The sequence below is a fragment of the Rhinoderma darwinii genome, assembly GCF_050947455.1.
Source record: "Rhinoderma darwinii isolate aRhiDar2 chromosome 1 unlocalized genomic scaffold, aRhiDar2.hap1 SUPER_1_unloc_28, whole genome shotgun sequence".
In the NCBI taxonomy this organism is placed as follows: domain Eukaryota; kingdom Metazoa; phylum Chordata; class Amphibia; order Anura; family Rhinodermatidae; genus Rhinoderma; species Rhinoderma darwinii.
The window spans coordinates 417,928-427,454 of record NW_027461665.1 but is presented as its reverse complement, the minus strand read 5'-3'; the positions used below and the strand labels follow the sequence as shown (position 1 = coordinate 427,454).

Genomic DNA, 9,527 nt, shown 5'->3' with positions numbered 1-9,527 from the left:
TATGTTGTTTAGATTTTGTTTCACAATAGATTAAATAGGACTATGGATTAAGGCTTTTAATGTCAATGGCCATTCTAAGCTGAATGTGCCTGCTCTCGTCAGATCGCAGAAGTTACACAGCTTAAGGCCTCGCTAGTACCAGTGTGGGAGACTGTCTGGGAATCCGTGGTGTGGTTGACTTTTTACTATGTTGTTTAGATTTTGCTTCACAGTAGATTAAATAGGACTATGGATTAAGGCTTTAGTGTTAATGGCCATTCTAAGCTGAATCTCCCTGCTCTCGTCAGATCGCAGAAGTTACACAGCTTAAGGCCTCGCTAATACCAGTGTGGGAGACTGTCTGGGAATTCGTGGTGCGGTTGACTTTTTATTATGTCGTTTAGATTTTGTTTCACAATCGATTAAAAAGGACTATGGATTAAAGCATTTAATGTCAATGGCCATTCTAAGCTGAATGTGCCTGCTCTCGTTAGATCGCAGAAGTTACACAGCTTAACGCCTCGCTAGTACTAGTGTGGGAGACTGTCTGGGAATCCGTGGTGTGGTTGACTTTTTATTATGTCGTTTAGATTTTGTTTCTCAATAGATTAAATAGGACTATGGATTAAAGCATTTAACGTCAATGGCCATTCTAAGCTGAATGTGCCTGCTCTCGTCAGATTGCAGAAGTTACACAGCTTAAGGCCTCGCTAGTTCCAGTGTGGGAGACTGTCTGGGAATCCGTGGTGCGGTTGACTTTTTATTATGTCGTTTAGATTTTGTTTCACAATAGATTAAATAGGACTATGGATTAACGCATTTAACGTCAATGGCCATTCTAAGCTGAATGTGCCTGCTCTCGTCAGAACGCAGAAGTTACACAGCTTAATGCCTCGCTAGTACCAGTGTGGGAGACTGTCTGGGAATACGTGGTGCGGTTGAATTTTTATTATGTCGTTTAGATTTTGTTTCACAATCGATTAAAAAGGACTATGGATTAAAGCATTTAATGTCAATGGCCATTCTAAGCTGAATGTCACTGCTCTCGTCAGATCGCAGAAGTTACACAGCTTAAGGCCTCGATTGTACGAGTGTGGGAGACTGTCTGGGAATCCGTGGTGCGGTTGACTTTTTATTATGTTGTTTAGATTTTGTTTCACAATAGATTAAATAGGACTATGGATTAAGGCTTTTAATGTCAATGGCCATTCTAAGCTAAATGTGCCTGCTCTCGTCAGATCGCAGAAGTTACACAGCTTAAGGCCTCGCTAGTACGAGTGTGGGAGACTGTCTGGGAATCCGTGGTGCGGTTGACTTTTTATTATGTCGTTTAGATTTTGTTTCACAATAGATTAAATAGGACTATGGATTAAAGCATTTAACGTCAATGGCCATTCTAAGCTAAATGTGCCTGCTCTCGTCAGATCGCAGAAGTTACACAGCTTAAGCCCTCGCTAGTACCAGTGTGGGAGACTGTCTGGGAATCCGTGGTGCAGTTGACTTTTTATTATGTCGTTTAGATTTTGTTTCACAATTGATTAAAAAGGACTATGGATTAAAGAATTTAATGTCAATGGCCATTCTAAGCTGAATGTCCCTGCTCTCGTCAGATCGCAGAAGTTACACAGCTTAAGGCCTTGCTAGTACGAGTGTGGGAGACTGTCTGGGAATCCGTGGTGCGGTTGACTTTTTATTATGTTGTTTAGATTTTGTTTCACAATAGATTAAATAGGACTATGGATTAAGGCTTTTAATGTCAATGGCCATTCTAAGCTGAGTGTGCCTGCTCTCGTTAGATCGCAGAAGTTACACAGCTTAAGGTCTCGCTAGTACCAGTGTGGGAGACTGTCTGGGAATCCGTGGTGCGTTGAATTTTTATTATGTCGTTTAGATTTTGTGTCACAATCGATTAAATAGGACTATGGATTAAAGCATTTAATGTCAATGGCCATTCTAAGCTGAATGCCCCTGCTCTCGTCAGATCGCAGAGGTTACACAGCCTAAGGCCTCGCTAGTACCAGTGTGGGAGACTGTCTGGGAATCCGTGGTGCGGTTGACTTTTTATTATGTTGTTTCGATTTTGTTTCACAATCGATTAAAAAGGACTATGGATTAAAGCATTTAATGTCAATGGCCATTCTAAGCTGAATGTCCCTGCTCTCGTCAGATCGCAGAAGTTACACAGCTTAAGGCCTCACTAGTACCAGTGTGGGAGACTGTCTGGGAATCCGTGGTGCGGTTACCTTTTTATTATGTCGTTTAGATTTTGTTTCACAATCGATTAAAAAGGACTATGAATTAAAGCATTTAATGTCAATGGCCATTCTAAGCTGAATGTGCCTGCTCTCGTCAGATCGCAGAAGTTACACAGCTTAAGGCCTCGCTAGTACCAGTGTGGGAGACTGTCTGGGAATCCGTGGTGCGGTTGACTTTTTATTATGTCGTTTAGATTTTGTTTCACAATAGATTAAATAGGACTATGGATTAAAGCATTTAACGTCAATGGCCATTCTAAGCTGAATGTGCCTGCTCTCGTCAGAACGCAGAAGTTACACAGCTTAAGGCCTCGCTAGTACCAGTGTGGGAGACTGTCTGGGAATCCGTGGTGCGCTTGCCTTTTTATTATGTCGTTTAGATTTTGTTTCACAATCGATTAAAAAGGACTATGGATTAAAGCATTTAATGTCAATGGCCATTCTAAGCTGAATGTGCCTGCTCTCGTCAGATCGCAGAAGTTACACAGCTTAAGGCCTCGCTAGTACCAGTGTGGGAGACTGTCTGGGAATCCGTGGTGCGGTTGACTTTTTATTATGTCGTTTAGATTTTGTTTCACAATCGATTAAAAAGGACTATGGATTAAAGCATTTAATGTCAATGGCCATTCTAAGCTGAATGTGCCTGCTCTCGTCAGATCGCAGAAGTTACACAGCTTAAGGCCTCGCTAGTACCAGTGTGGGAGACTGTCTGGGAATCCGTGGTGCGGTTGCCTTTTTATTATGTCGTTTAGATTTTGTTTCACAATAGATTAAATAGGACTATGGATTAAAGCATTTAATGTCAATGGCCATTCTAAGCTGAATGTGCCTGCTCTCGTCAGAACGCAGAAATTACACAGCTTAAGGCCTCGCTAGTACCAGTGTGGGAGACTGTCTGGGAATCCGTGGTGCGGTTGACTTTTTATTATGTCGTTTAGATTTTGTTTCACAATCGATTAAAAAGGACTATGGATTAAAGCATTTAATGTCAATGGCCATTCTAAGCTGAATGTGCCTGCTCTCGTCAGATCGCAGAAGTTACACAGCTTAAGGCCTCGCTAGTACCAGTGTGGGAGACTGTCTGGGAATCCGTGGTGCGGTTGACTTTTTATTATGTCGTTTAGATTTTGTTTCACAATAGATTAAATAGGACTATGGATTAAAGCATTTAACGTCAATGGCCATTCTAAGCTGAATGTGCCTACTCTCGTCAGATCGCAGAAGTAACACAGTTTAAGGCCTCGCTAGTACCAGTGTGGGAGACTGTCTGGGAATCCGTGGTGCGGTTGACTTTTTATTATGTCGTTTAGATATTGTTTTACAATCGATTAAAAAGGACTATGGATTAAAGCATTTATTGTCAATGGCCATTCTAAGCTGAATGTGCCTGCTCTCGTTAGAGCGCAGAAGTTACACAGCTTAACGCCTCGCTAGTACCAGTGTGGGAGACTGTCTGGGAATCCGTGGTGCGGTTGACTTTTTATTATGTCGTTTAGATTTTGTTTCACAATAGATTAAATAGGACTATGGATTAAAGCATTTAATGTCAATGGCCATTCTAAGCTGAATGTGCCTGCTCTCGTCAGATTGCAGAAGTTACACAGCTTAAGGCCTCGCTAGTACCAGTGTGGGAGACTGTCTGGGAATCCGTGGTGCGGTTGACTTTTTATTATGTCGTTTAGATTTTGTTTCACAATAGATTAAATAGGACTATGGATTAAAGCATTTAACGTCAATGGCCATTCTAAGCTGAATGTGCCTGCTCTCGTCAGAACGCAGAAGTTACACAGCTTAATGCCTCGCTAGTACCAGTGTGGGAGACTGTCTGGGAATACGTGGTGCAGTTGAATTTTATTATGTCGTTTAGATTTTGTTTCACAATCGATTAAAAAGGACTATGGACTAAAGTGTTTAATGTCAATGGCCATTCTAAGCTGAATGTCCCTGCTCTCGTCAGATCGCAGAAGTTACACAGCTTAAGGCCTCGCTTGTACGAGTGTGGGAGACTGTCTGGGAATCCGTGGTGCGGTTGACTTTTTATTATGTTGTTTAGATTTTGTTTCACAATAGATTAAATAGGACTATGGATTAAGGCTTTTTATGTCAATGGCCATTCTAAGCTGAATGTGCCTGCTCTCGTCAGATCGCAGAAGTTACACAGCTTAAGGCCTCGCTAGTACCAGTGTGGGAGACTGTCTGGGAATACGTGGTGCGGTTTACTTTTTATTATGTCGTTTAGATTTTGTTTCACAATCGATTAAAAAGGACTATGGATTAAAGCATTTAATGTCAATGGCCATTCTAAGCTGAATGTGCCTGCTCTCGTTAGATCGCAGAAGTTACACAGCTTAACGCCTCGCTAGTACTAGTGTGGGAGACTGTCTGGGAATCCGTGGTGTGGTTGACTTTTTATTATGTCGTTTAGATTTTGTTTCACAATAGATTAAATAGGACTATGGATTAAGGCTTTTAATGTCAATGGCCATTCTAAGCTAAACGTGCCTGCTCTCGTCAGATCGCAGAAGTTACACAGCTTAAAGCCTCGCTAGTACCAGTGTGGGAGACTGTCTGGGAATACGTGGTGCGGTTGAATTTTTATTATGTCGTTTAGATTTTGTTTCACAATCGATTAAAAAGGACTATGGATTAAAGCATTTAATGTCAATGGCCATTCTAAGCTGAATGTGCCTGCTCTCGTTAGATCGCAGAAGTTACACAGCTTAAGGCCTCGCTAGTACGAGTGTGGGAGACTGTCTGGGAATCCGTGGTGCGGTTGACTTTTTATTATGTCGTTTAGATTTTGTTTCACAATAGATTAAATAGGACTATGGATTAAAGCATTTAACGTCAATGGCCATTCTAAGCTGAATGTGCCTGCTCTCGTCAGATCGCAGAAGTTACACAGCTTAAGCCCTCGCTAGTACCAGTGTGGGAGACTGTCTGGGAATCCGTGGTGCAGATGACTTTTTATTATGTCGTTTAGATTTTGTTTCACAATTGATTAAAAAGGACTATGGATTAAAGAATTTAATGTCAATGGCCATTCTAAGCTGAATGTCCCTGCTCTCGTCAGATCGCAGAAGTTACACAGCTTAAGGCCTTGCTAGTACGAGTGTGGGAGACTGTCTGGGAATCCGTGGTGCGGTTGACTTTTTATTATGTTGTTTAGATTTTGTTTCACAATAGATTAAATAGGACTATGGATTAAGGCTTTTAATGTCAATGGCCATTCTAAGCTGAGTGTGCCTGCTCTCGTTAGATCGCAGAAGTTACACAGCTTAAGGCCTCGCTAGTACCAGTGTGGGAGACTGTCTGGGAATCCGTGGTGCGTTGAAATTTTATTATGTCGTTTAGATTTTGTTTCACAATCGATTAAAAAGGACTATGGATTAAAGCACTTAATGTCAATGGCCATTCTAAGCTGAATGCCCCTGCTCTCGTCAGATCGCAGAAGTTACACAGCCTAAGGCCTCGCTAGTACCAGTGTGGGAGACTGTCTGGGAATCCGTGGTGCAGTTGACTTTTTATTATGTTGTTTCGATTTTGTTTCACAATCGATTAAAAAGGACTATGGATTAAAGCATTTAATGTCAATGGCCATTCTAAGCTGAATGTCCCTGCTCTCGTCAGATCGCAGAAGTTACACAGCTTAAGGCCTCACTAGTACGAGTGTGGGAGACTGTCTGGGAATCCGTGGTGCGGTTGACTTTTTATTATGTCGTTTAGATTTTGTTTCACAATCGATTAAAAAGGACTATGAATTAAAGCATTTAATGTCAATGGCCATTCTAAGCTGAATGTGCCTGCTCTCGTCAGATCGCAGAAGTTACACAGCTTAAGGCCTCGCTAGTACCAGTGTGGGAGACTGTCTGGGAATCCGTGGTGCGGTTGACTTTTTATTATGTCGTTTAGATTTTGTTTCACAATCGATTAAAAAGGACTATGGATTAAAGCATTTAATGTCAATGGCCATTCTAAGCTGAATGTGCCTACTCTCGTCAGATCGCAGAAGTTACACAGCTTAAGGCCTCGCTAGTACCAGTGTGGGAGACTGTCTGGGAATCCGTGGTGCGGTTGACTTTTTATTATGTCGTTTAGATTTTGTTTCACAATCGATTAAAAAGGACTATGGATTAAAGCATTTAATGTCAATGGCCATTCTAAGCTGAATGTGCCTGCTCTCGTCAGATCGCAGAAGTTACACAGCTTAAGGCCTCGCTAGTACCAGGGTGGGAGACTGTCTGGGAATCCGTGGTGCGGTTGACTTTTTATTATGTCGTTTAGATTTTGTTTCACAATAGATTAAATAGGACTATGGATTAAAGCATTTAACGTCAATGGCCATTCTAAGCTGAATGTGCCTACTCTCGTCAGATCGCAGAAGTTACACAGCTTAAGGCCTCGCTAGTACCAGTGTGGGAGACTGTCTGGGAATCCGTGGTGTGGTTGACTTTTTATTATGTTGTTTAGATTTTGTTTCACAGTAGATTAAATAGGACTATGGATTAAGGCTTTAATGTCAATGGCCATTCTAAGCTGAATGTCCCTGATCTCGTCAGATCGCAGAAGTTACACAGCTTAAGGCCTCGCTAGTACCAGTGTGGGAGACTGTCTGGGAATTCGTGGTGCGGTTGACTTTTTATTATGTCGTTTAGATTTTGTTTCACAATCGATTAAAAAGGACTATGGATTAAAGCATTTAATGTCAATGGCCATTCTAAGCTGAATGTGCCTGCTCTCGTTAGATCGCAGAAGTTACACAGCTTAACGCCTCGCTAGTACCAGTGTGGGAGACTGTCTGGGAATCCGTGGTGCGGTTGACTTTTTATTATGTCGTTTAGATTTTGTTTCACAATAGATTAAATAGGACTATGGATTAAAGCATTTAACGTCAATGGCCATTCTAAGCTGAATGTGCCTGCTCTCGTCAGATCGCAGAAGTTACACAGCTTAAGGCCTCGCTAGTACCAGTGTGGGAGACTGTCTGGGAATCCGTGGTGCGGTTTACTTTTTATTATGTCGTTTAGATTTTGTTTCACAATCGATTAAAAAGGACTATGGATTAAAGCATTTAATGTCAATGGCCACTCTAAGCTGAATGTGCCTGCTCTCGTTAGATCGCAGAAGTTACACAGCTTAACGCCTCACTAGTACCAGTGTGGGAGACTGTCTGGGAATCCGTGGTGCGGTTGACTTTTTATTATGTTGTTTAGATTTTGTTTCACAATAGATTAAATAGGACTATGGATTAAAGCATTTAACGTCAATGGCAATTCTAAGCTGAATGTGCCTGCTCTCGTCAGATCGCAGAAGTTACACAGCTTAAGGCCTCGCTAGTACCAGTGTGGGAGACTGTCTGGGAATCCGTTGTGCAGTTAACTTTTTATTATGTCGTTTAGATTTTGTTTCACAATCGATTAAAAAGGACTATGGATTAAAGAATTTAATGTCAATGGCCATTCTAAACTGAATGTCCCTGCTCTCGTCAGATCGCAGAAGTTACACAGCTTAAGGCCTCGCTAGTACAAGTGTGGGAGACTGTCTGGGAATCCGTGGTGCGGTTGACTTTTTATTATGTTGTTTAGATTTTGTTTCACAATAGATTAAATAGGACTATGGATTAAGGCTTTTAATGTCAATGGCCATTCTAGGCTGAGTGTGCCTGCTCTCGTCAGATCGCAGAAGTTACACAGCTTAAGGCCTCGCTAGTACCAATGTGGGAGACTGTCTGTGAATCCGTGGTGGGGTTGACTTCTTATTATGTCGTTTAGATTTTGTTTCACAATCGATTAAAAAGGACTATGGATTAAAGCATTTAATGTCAATGGCCATTCTAAGCTGAATGTGCCTGCTCTCGTTAGATCGCAGAAGTTACATAGCTTAACGCCTCGCTAGTACCAGTGTGGTAGACTGTCTGGGAATCCGTGGTGCGGTTGACTTTTTATTATGTCGTTTAGATTTTGTTTCACAATAGATTAAATAGGACTATGGATTAAAGCATTTACCGTCAATGGCCATTCTAAGCTGAATGTGCCTGCTCTCGTCAGATCGCAGAAGTTACACAGCTTAAGCCCTCGCTAGTACCAGTGTGGGAGACTGTCTGGGAATCCGTGGTGCGGTTGAATTTTTATTATGTCGTTTAGATTTTGTTTCACAATCGATTAAAAAGGACTATGGATTAAAGCATTTAATGTCAATGGCCATTCTAAGCTGAATGCCCCTGCTCTCGTCAGATCGCAGAAGTTACACAGCCTAAGGCCTCGCTAGTACCAGTGTGGGAGACTGTCTGGGAATCCGTGGAGCGGTTGACTTTTTATTATGTTGTTTCGATTTTGTTTCACAATCGATTAAAAAGGACTATGGATTAAAGCATTTAATGTCAATGGCCATTCTAAGCTGAATGTCCCTGCTCTCGTCAGATCGCAGAAGTTACACAGCTTAAGGCCTCACTAGTACCAGTGTGGGAGACTGTCTGGGAATCCGTGGTGCGGTTGAATTTTTATTATGTCGTTTAGATTTTGTTTCACAATCGATTAAAAAGGACTATGGATTAAAGCATTTAACGTCAATGGCCATTCTAAGCTGAATGTGCCTGCTCTCGTCAGAACGCAGAAGTTACACAGCTTAATGCCTCGCTAGTACCAGTGTGGGAGACTGTCTGGGAATCCGTGGTGCGGTTGACTTTTTATTATGTTGTTTAGATTTTGTTTCACAATAGATTAAATAGGACTATGGATTAAGGCTTTTAATGTCAATGGCCATTCTAAGCTGAGTGTGCCTGCTCTCGTCAGATCGCAGAAGTTACACAGCTTAAGGCCTCGCTAGTACCAGTGTGGGAGACTGTCTGGGAATCCGTGGTGCGGTTGCCTTTTTATTATGTTGTTTAGATTTTGTTTCACAATAGATTAAATAGGACTATGGATTAAGGCTTTTAATGTCAATGGCCATTCTAAGCTGAATGTGCCTGCTCTCGTCAGATCGCAGAAGTTACACAGCTTAAGGTCTCGCTAGTACCAGTGTGGGAGACTGTCTGGGAATCCGTGGTGCGGTTGACTTTTTATTATGTCGTTTAGATTTTGTTTCACAATCGATTAAATAGGACTATGGATTAAAGCATTTAACGTCAATGGCAATTCTAAGCTGAATGTGCATGCTCTCGTCAGATCGCAGAAGTTACACAGCTTAAGGCCTCGCTAGTACCAGTGTGGGAGACTGTCTGGGAATCCGTGGTGCGGTTGAATATTTATTATGTTGTTTAGATTTTGTTTCACAATCGATTAAAAAGGACTATGG

The 9,527-nt window shown here is 41.7% G+C and overlaps 46 pseudogenes; all 46 read left to right on the top strand.

The window, feature by feature from the left end:
* Window positions 1-61: 61 nt before the first annotated feature.
* Window positions 62-180, top strand: LOC142673154 (5S ribosomal RNA; annotated as a pseudogene).
* Window positions 181-246: 66 nt separating this feature from the next.
* On the top strand, window positions 247-365 carry LOC142672352 (5S ribosomal RNA; annotated as a pseudogene).
* A 67-nt stretch (window positions 366-432) lies between these two features.
* On the top strand, window positions 433-551 carry LOC142672402 (5S ribosomal RNA; annotated as a pseudogene).
* A 67-nt stretch (window positions 552-618) lies between these two features.
* Window positions 619-737, top strand: LOC142672275 (5S ribosomal RNA; annotated as a pseudogene).
* Window positions 738-804: 67 nt separating this feature from the next.
* LOC142672072 (5S ribosomal RNA) lies at window positions 805-923 on the top strand (annotated as a pseudogene).
* Window positions 924-990: 67 nt separating this feature from the next.
* Window positions 991-1,109, top strand: LOC142672656 (5S ribosomal RNA; annotated as a pseudogene).
* A 67-nt stretch (window positions 1,110-1,176) lies between these two features.
* LOC142672032 (5S ribosomal RNA) lies at window positions 1,177-1,295 on the top strand (annotated as a pseudogene).
* Window positions 1,296-1,362: 67 nt separating this feature from the next.
* On the top strand, window positions 1,363-1,481 carry LOC142672375 (5S ribosomal RNA; annotated as a pseudogene).
* A 67-nt stretch (window positions 1,482-1,548) lies between these two features.
* On the top strand, window positions 1,549-1,667 carry LOC142671951 (5S ribosomal RNA; annotated as a pseudogene).
* Window positions 1,668-1,919: 252 nt separating this feature from the next.
* On the top strand, window positions 1,920-2,038 carry LOC142671946 (5S ribosomal RNA; annotated as a pseudogene).
* Window positions 2,039-2,105: 67 nt separating this feature from the next.
* Window positions 2,106-2,224, top strand: LOC142672292 (5S ribosomal RNA; annotated as a pseudogene).
* A 67-nt stretch (window positions 2,225-2,291) lies between these two features.
* Window positions 2,292-2,410, top strand: LOC142672869 (5S ribosomal RNA; annotated as a pseudogene).
* Window positions 2,411-2,477: 67 nt separating this feature from the next.
* LOC142671761 (5S ribosomal RNA) lies at window positions 2,478-2,596 on the top strand (annotated as a pseudogene).
* A 67-nt stretch (window positions 2,597-2,663) lies between these two features.
* Window positions 2,664-2,782, top strand: LOC142671566 (5S ribosomal RNA; annotated as a pseudogene).
* A 67-nt stretch (window positions 2,783-2,849) lies between these two features.
* LOC142671198 (5S ribosomal RNA) lies at window positions 2,850-2,968 on the top strand (annotated as a pseudogene).
* Window positions 2,969-3,035: 67 nt separating this feature from the next.
* On the top strand, window positions 3,036-3,154 carry LOC142671819 (5S ribosomal RNA; annotated as a pseudogene).
* A 67-nt stretch (window positions 3,155-3,221) lies between these two features.
* On the top strand, window positions 3,222-3,340 carry LOC142671554 (5S ribosomal RNA; annotated as a pseudogene).
* A 67-nt stretch (window positions 3,341-3,407) lies between these two features.
* On the top strand, window positions 3,408-3,526 carry LOC142672541 (5S ribosomal RNA; annotated as a pseudogene).
* Window positions 3,527-3,593: 67 nt separating this feature from the next.
* On the top strand, window positions 3,594-3,712 carry LOC142672453 (5S ribosomal RNA; annotated as a pseudogene).
* Window positions 3,713-3,779: 67 nt separating this feature from the next.
* Window positions 3,780-3,898, top strand: LOC142671397 (5S ribosomal RNA; annotated as a pseudogene).
* A 67-nt stretch (window positions 3,899-3,965) lies between these two features.
* LOC142672110 (5S ribosomal RNA) lies at window positions 3,966-4,084 on the top strand (annotated as a pseudogene).
* Window positions 4,085-4,150: 66 nt separating this feature from the next.
* On the top strand, window positions 4,151-4,269 carry LOC142672023 (5S ribosomal RNA; annotated as a pseudogene).
* Window positions 4,270-4,336: 67 nt separating this feature from the next.
* LOC142671167 (5S ribosomal RNA) lies at window positions 4,337-4,455 on the top strand (annotated as a pseudogene).
* A 67-nt stretch (window positions 4,456-4,522) lies between these two features.
* Window positions 4,523-4,641, top strand: LOC142672399 (5S ribosomal RNA; annotated as a pseudogene).
* Window positions 4,642-4,894: 253 nt separating this feature from the next.
* On the top strand, window positions 4,895-5,013 carry LOC142671553 (5S ribosomal RNA; annotated as a pseudogene).
* Window positions 5,014-5,080: 67 nt separating this feature from the next.
* Window positions 5,081-5,199, top strand: LOC142672495 (5S ribosomal RNA; annotated as a pseudogene).
* A 67-nt stretch (window positions 5,200-5,266) lies between these two features.
* Window positions 5,267-5,385, top strand: LOC142671950 (5S ribosomal RNA; annotated as a pseudogene).
* Window positions 5,386-5,637: 252 nt separating this feature from the next.
* Window positions 5,638-5,756, top strand: LOC142671269 (5S ribosomal RNA; annotated as a pseudogene).
* Window positions 5,757-5,823: 67 nt separating this feature from the next.
* Window positions 5,824-5,942, top strand: LOC142671756 (5S ribosomal RNA; annotated as a pseudogene).
* A 67-nt stretch (window positions 5,943-6,009) lies between these two features.
* On the top strand, window positions 6,010-6,128 carry LOC142672868 (5S ribosomal RNA; annotated as a pseudogene).
* A 67-nt stretch (window positions 6,129-6,195) lies between these two features.
* Window positions 6,196-6,314, top strand: LOC142671757 (5S ribosomal RNA; annotated as a pseudogene).
* A 67-nt stretch (window positions 6,315-6,381) lies between these two features.
* Window positions 6,382-6,500, top strand: LOC142672370 (5S ribosomal RNA; annotated as a pseudogene).
* A 67-nt stretch (window positions 6,501-6,567) lies between these two features.
* Window positions 6,568-6,686, top strand: LOC142672174 (5S ribosomal RNA; annotated as a pseudogene).
* Window positions 6,687-6,752: 66 nt separating this feature from the next.
* LOC142671551 (5S ribosomal RNA) lies at window positions 6,753-6,871 on the top strand (annotated as a pseudogene).
* Window positions 6,872-6,938: 67 nt separating this feature from the next.
* LOC142672113 (5S ribosomal RNA) lies at window positions 6,939-7,057 on the top strand (annotated as a pseudogene).
* Window positions 7,058-7,124: 67 nt separating this feature from the next.
* On the top strand, window positions 7,125-7,243 carry LOC142671324 (5S ribosomal RNA; annotated as a pseudogene).
* A 67-nt stretch (window positions 7,244-7,310) lies between these two features.
* LOC142672675 (5S ribosomal RNA) lies at window positions 7,311-7,429 on the top strand (annotated as a pseudogene).
* A 67-nt stretch (window positions 7,430-7,496) lies between these two features.
* LOC142672682 (5S ribosomal RNA) lies at window positions 7,497-7,615 on the top strand (annotated as a pseudogene).
* A 67-nt stretch (window positions 7,616-7,682) lies between these two features.
* Window positions 7,683-7,801, top strand: LOC142672233 (5S ribosomal RNA; annotated as a pseudogene).
* Window positions 7,802-8,240: 439 nt separating this feature from the next.
* On the top strand, window positions 8,241-8,359 carry LOC142672322 (5S ribosomal RNA; annotated as a pseudogene).
* A 67-nt stretch (window positions 8,360-8,426) lies between these two features.
* LOC142671843 (5S ribosomal RNA) lies at window positions 8,427-8,545 on the top strand (annotated as a pseudogene).
* A 67-nt stretch (window positions 8,546-8,612) lies between these two features.
* Window positions 8,613-8,731, top strand: LOC142671841 (5S ribosomal RNA; annotated as a pseudogene).
* Window positions 8,732-8,798: 67 nt separating this feature from the next.
* Window positions 8,799-8,917, top strand: LOC142671595 (5S ribosomal RNA; annotated as a pseudogene).
* A 67-nt stretch (window positions 8,918-8,984) lies between these two features.
* Window positions 8,985-9,103, top strand: LOC142671663 (5S ribosomal RNA; annotated as a pseudogene).
* A 67-nt stretch (window positions 9,104-9,170) lies between these two features.
* Window positions 9,171-9,289, top strand: LOC142671349 (5S ribosomal RNA; annotated as a pseudogene).
* Window positions 9,290-9,356: 67 nt separating this feature from the next.
* Window positions 9,357-9,475, top strand: LOC142672620 (5S ribosomal RNA; annotated as a pseudogene).
* The last annotated feature ends 52 nt before the right edge of the window (window positions 9,476-9,527 follow it).